Here is a 6000-nt window from a genome sequence, read left to right as displayed (position 1 = left end):
AAAATATTTTAATAAGTCATAAAGTAGGAAAAAATACGCAGAAGCTAATTACGAATGCATACACAAATAAACCAGGCACTGGATTAAAAACTTGACAAAAATACAAGATCGCTTATAATTGGCTAGGCCCTTTTTCATGTTCCATAAAATTAGCTGGCCATTAATTGCTGACGTCATCAAAGGGGCGCCTAATGTATGGTCCTCTCGATAATGCTTTGAGTCTTTCTCCCTCTCGCCACAAGTGACAAAATAGGCGATAATTATGATCGTGTTCATCGCCGATGAAAAACGTTTACCCTTCTCCGTGTCTGGCAAGTCACAAAAGGCGGTAGAACAGAATAGAATATAAGATTTAGGCCAAAGGCCATGCGTTAAGACATATGAGGTCATTCAGCGCTGAAACTGAAACTGACAGTAAAAGGATTTGAAAGGTGTAACAGGAGGAAAACCTCGCAGTTGCACTATGAAGCAACTGTTAGGAGAGGATTAAGGAAAGTAAGATGGAAGAAAGAGAATATGAACGGAGGTAAAGTAAAAGGAATGAAAGGGGTTCCAGCTAGGGGCTGAAGGATCGCTGCCAGGAACCTTAAGTAATGCCTACAGCGCACCACATGAGGTGCAATGAGGGCACTACTCCACTAGGGAGCACAATGTAGAAGAAATTTCAGCCAAACTTGACACACAGGTCTACCATCATACGTAGACGCGCAAGAGGGGAAATTGACTGTCTATCTGTCCCCTGGTGCGTCTGTCAATAACTGTCTGTCACACTTACACAGCTGAAGGGATTTCTGTCAAAGATGATACAAAGGTGAGACCATCGTGCAAAGAACATCACGAGGGGAGATCGTCGATCTGTCTGAATGTGAGTGTGTCTGTCATACTAAAAAGTCCCGGTAGGGGTTAGTGCATTCAGTGCACCTCACGCGTTGCACTGTAGGCAATACTTAAGATTCTTTGCAGCGTGCCTTCTGCCCCTAGCTGCAACCCCTCTCGTTTCTTTTACTGTACCTCCTTTCATATTCTCTTCCTTCCATCTTACTTTCCTCAACCCTCTCCTAACAATTGACTCACAGAGCAATTACGAGGTTTTCCTCCTGTTACACCTTTCAAACCTTTTACTGTCAATTCCCGTCCCATGCTGAATGACCTCATAGGTCCCAGTGCTTGGCCTTTGGCCAAAATTCTGCATTCAATTCAATTCCTCCTAAAAAGTAGGGTTTTGCATGAAGGAGATAATCAGTCTGTCTGTTCATTAATGCGTCCGTCATACTTACCTTGCCTTGTGAGGACCTTGACAAAAGGCGAAGTTACAGCACTGTAACTTTGGACATAACTTTTGAACTATGAGAGTTAGAGACTTCATATTTAACAAGGAAACTTCACTAATACAGGCCTTCCACAAGACCCTTATACTGACAAAAGCGGCCGTGTTGTTGTTAAGAGTAAATTGCGAAGGGCATTTATTTTGAAGGGTATTTAATTTGGAACAATTTAACTTGGGACAATGACAATAATTTATCATATATTCATATTTCATCATTTGGATTTTTCACACTGATGAATTCGTCAATGGATGGTGAGGGACTTCTAGTGCTTTAGCAATGTTCTCAAAGCGCGTATTATTATTATTATTATTATTATTATTATTATTATTATTATTATTATTATTATTATTATTATTATTATTATTATTATTATTATACTTTTTTTTTTGTCTGTCACAGTCATCCTTTTCGACTGGGTGGTTTTTATGGTGTGGGGTTCCGGGTTGCATCCTGCCTCCTTAGGAGTCCATCAGTTTTCTCAATATGTGCGCTGTTTCTAGTAGCACACTTTTCTGCATGAGTCCTGGAGCCACTCTGGCATCTGGTTTATCTAGGTTCCTTCTCAGGGATCTTCGGATTATTATTATTATTATTATTATTATTATTATTATTATTATTATTATTATTATTACCAATCAATCAATTTAAGGAAACCAGTCTCACTCTTAATTTCATACAGTTCCGACTTTAAGATGAAAATAAAAGCAAACCGACTTAAAGAAGCTGGACAGCTAGGCAAGAGGAGACCAAATGGAAAAGTTTGAAAACAAGAGGCAGAGGAGCAAGCAGCCAAGGACTAAAGCACACTGCAAAGAACAGTGACTACCGATGACGGCGGGACCACACGTGGAGGCTACAAGCCACCAATTTCACAGGCTGCTAGTCCTTAAGAGAAGGAAGTGCAGAGGAGTAGTTTTACAAAGAAAGTTCTCAGGATGGGAGTACAAAATCACTCTGGGAGAAAGCTTTTAGGAGCAAATCCCTGTAATGTTCTCAATAGCGTAACGCAAGCAGAAAAGTGAGTTGTGGTAGAATATAATTTATGAGATTCTGGCTGCCTAGCCAAGCGCTGGGGCCACATTCAGAGCTTAAGACGGGGAAAAGAGGAAGGGATCCAGAAAATAAAGGAGAAGAAATACAAGAGTTTAGAGGTGGACCTAAATATATCCTCACAATTGCACTAAAAACGAACAGTCAGGAAGAAGTATTGGACAGCAACACTGAACAAAGGAATCGGGAATGGTGGTAAAGTAAAAGGCAAAAAAGTGGATGCAGCTAGGGGCCGATGGGACTCTCCACTAAAGTTCAGGTATACCAAATACCAAACATATATCAATCTGACATCCCCATTCATTATTAAAATATCCCCAACAATCATTAAAAAAAAAAAATAACTCCCGTACATCATTGAATTAGGCATAAAAACCTTTATATTCAGTATAATAAGGCCATCGAAAATATTTCCATCTTTCGGTGGTCTCGGTATAATGCTGTATGAGCCGCAACCCATGAAAATTTAACCATGGCCCAGTGGTGGCCTATCCTATATCGTTACTAGAAGTACGAGTATGGCTAACTTTAACCTTAAATAAAACAAAAACTACTGAGGCTAGAGGGCTGTAATCTGGTATGTTTGATGATTGGAGGGTGGATGATCAACATACCAATTTGCAGCCCTCTAGCCTTAGTAGTTTTTTAGATCTGAGGGAAGACAGAAAAAGTGCGGACGGACAGACAAAGCCGGCACAATAGTTTTCTTTTACAAAAAACTAAAAAAACGTGCCGGTTGTACACATTAACGTTCAGATGTGCCTGCACAGGTCGAAAGTGCAGGCAGGCCTGCGCAAGTGTACCTGAACGTTAGTGGCGGCGTTTAGTAATGTCTACCGTGCACCATGTGAGGTACACTGACGGCGCTACCCCCTTACGAGAAGTGGCAGACTACGATTTATAAGAAAGTGGTCAGTCTTGGCCAGGAGAGAATGGGATATGGGAAATAAAAAGTCAAGTATACCTTAGTTTAACCAGACCACTGAGCTGATTAACAGCTCCCCTAGGGCTGGCCCGAAGGATTAGACTTATTATTACGTGGCTAAGAACCAATTGGTTATCTAGCAACGGGACCTACAGCTTATTGCGGAATCCGAGCCACATTATACCGAGAAATAAATTTCCATCACCAGCAATAAATTCCTCTAATTCTTCATTGGCCGGCCGGAGAATCCAACGCGAGTCTAGCAGAGTACTAGCCGAGTACGATAACGACCCTGCCAATGAGGAACGGATATGGAAAATGCAAGAAACGGCCAGGCAAGGGGTTCACTCACAAGGGAGGTGGAACTGGATTCGAATGAGGAAGTAGTAGTAGTAGTAGTAGTAGTAGTAGTAGTAGTAGTAGTAGTAGTAGTAGAGAGAGAGAGAGAGAGAGAGAGAGAGAGAGAGAGAGAGAGACAAATAACAATGGCAGATTATGATTTATCAGAAGGTATCCAATCTTAGCCAGGTGAGAATGGGATAGAGTAAATATAAGAAACTGGTAGGCAAGTGGTTCAATCACGGGGGAGATAAAATCAAAGTCGTATGAGAGAGAGAGAGAGAGAGAGAGAGAGAGAGAGAGAGAGAACCGAATGATAAGAAGACTGGATTCATACTGAATGAAAGGAAGAGCGCTGGCAGTAAAAACCATAAAAACCTTATTATTCCCCTGTATCTGGACCCAAATCGTTCTAGGTCAACCATGCAGCTTACAGCATGACAGAATGGAATAGAAAAGAATATAGGATTTAACCCAAAGGCCAAGCGCTGGAACCTGTGAGGTCACTCAGCGCTGAAACGGAAATTGACAGTAAAAAAGTGTAACAGGAGGAAAACCTCGCAGTTGCGCCATGAATCACTTGTAAGGAGAGGGTGGAAAGTAACATGGAAGAGAGAGAATATGAACGGAGGTCCAGTAAAAGGAGTGAAAGAGGTTGCAGCTAGGGACCGAAGGGACGCCGCAAAGAACCGTAAGTAATCGGTGCACTGACGGCACTCCCCCTCTACGGGGACAGCATGACAGGAACAAAAGACAACAACTGCCTGTGTTTACCTAATCCCTCCGACGGGAGGAGGCCGATGCCCTTTGAAGAGGAGCTGATGCTTTCGATAACGATAAATCGAATTATCCTTCCGGTGAAAAAAAAAGATCAGTTAAGGTAGGCGTTCATTTGAAAATGGATTTCAGCTAAAACATAATTTTATTTCATACATCAAAGGAGCGCGCGATTGCCTACACTTAATGGTTATTAGCGGGTGTGTTTGACAACTAAATGGATCGTCAATCTCTTAGTCTCGATAAAATTTTGTGATACAAGCTGCTGCATGTACGCTGGGGTCATGTATGTATGTATGCATGTATGTGTATATATGTGTATATATACTGTATATATATACATATATATATATATATACATATAAGCATTAAGCTACAAACGTCCTTTAATATCCAATTTGCTCTATCTCGAAAATAATATATTCTCGTATATGTTACCCAAAGGGGAATATTTTTTTTTTTTTTATTCATAACAAGTTCGTCGTCTCGTGGGCTCGAACCGCGGAAGACAAAAACTCAGGACTACAGTGACGCCTTAAACAACACGGCCATCAAGGGAGGTAGAGGCAGAGCGAATTGGGTATCAAAGGACGTTTGTAGCTTAAAGCTTGTATATGAATCACGATGATTGATAAAATTCATATAATATATATATATATATATATATATATATATATATATATATATATATATATATATATATATATATATATATATATATATAATCAGTAAGCTACAAACGTCCTTTAATATCAAATTCGCTCTACCTCAGAAATAATATATTTTCATATATGTTACCGAAGGGGAATTTTTTAGTTGATAAGTTCGTCGTCCTGTGGGCTCGAACCAGCGAAGGACAAGAACTCAGGACTACAGTGGACGCAATTAACCCACGCGGCCAGCAAGCGAATTCGATATTAAAGGACGTTTGTAGCTTACTGATTGTATATGAATCACGGTGATGTGATAAAAAGTCATATTATATAAATAAATATATATATATATATATATATATATATATACATATACACACAAACACATACACACACACACACACACACACACACACACACACACACACATTATATATATATACATATATATATATATATATATATATATATATATATATATATGTAGAGAGAGAGAGAGTCAGAAATAAAAAAAATAAATGTTTTAGTTGATTAACCCCTGCCTTATGCAGAAGCGCCTTTACCCCCTTCATGCATATATTTTGACATTTTGACAGTCAAAAAAAAAAGAAACAAACAGCGTACGTCAAAAACAAAGGGCAAATCCCCTGCCAAAGAACCCCCAGCCAGGTAATTAATGTAAGGTGGACAGAGAGAGAGAGAGAGAGAGGGTCGCTGCATTAAATAACGACCTATCTATGTTCTAGATTTTGGAAAAAAAAAATCATATCAAAACACCTAAAAAGGAATGGCCGCCTCTTGAAATTCACAGTGACGGAAGCCGCGAGGGTGAACACATGAAGAATTATAGGTCAGTGAATAAGAAGAATTATAGGTCAGTAAACATGAAGAATTATAGGTCAGTGAACATGAAGAATTAGGTCAGTGA

General features: G+C 39.7%; 1 protein-coding gene across 1 annotated transcript in view; it reads right to left on the bottom strand.

Annotated features, from left to right (window-relative positions):
- LOC136825292 (neurotrimin-like) overlaps positions 1–6000 on the bottom strand; it is a 1287566-nt gene that overhangs the window by 1170125 nt on the left and 111441 nt on the right. The window lies entirely within an intron of this gene.

The sequence above is a fragment of the Macrobrachium rosenbergii genome, chromosome 37 (assembly GCF_040412425.1).
Source record: "Macrobrachium rosenbergii isolate ZJJX-2024 chromosome 37, ASM4041242v1, whole genome shotgun sequence".
NCBI classification, from domain to species: Eukaryota; Metazoa; Arthropoda; class Malacostraca; order Decapoda; family Palaemonidae; genus Macrobrachium; species Macrobrachium rosenbergii.
The sequence above is the reverse complement of the archived record's forward strand: the minus strand, read 5'-3'. Positions and strand labels throughout refer to the sequence as shown.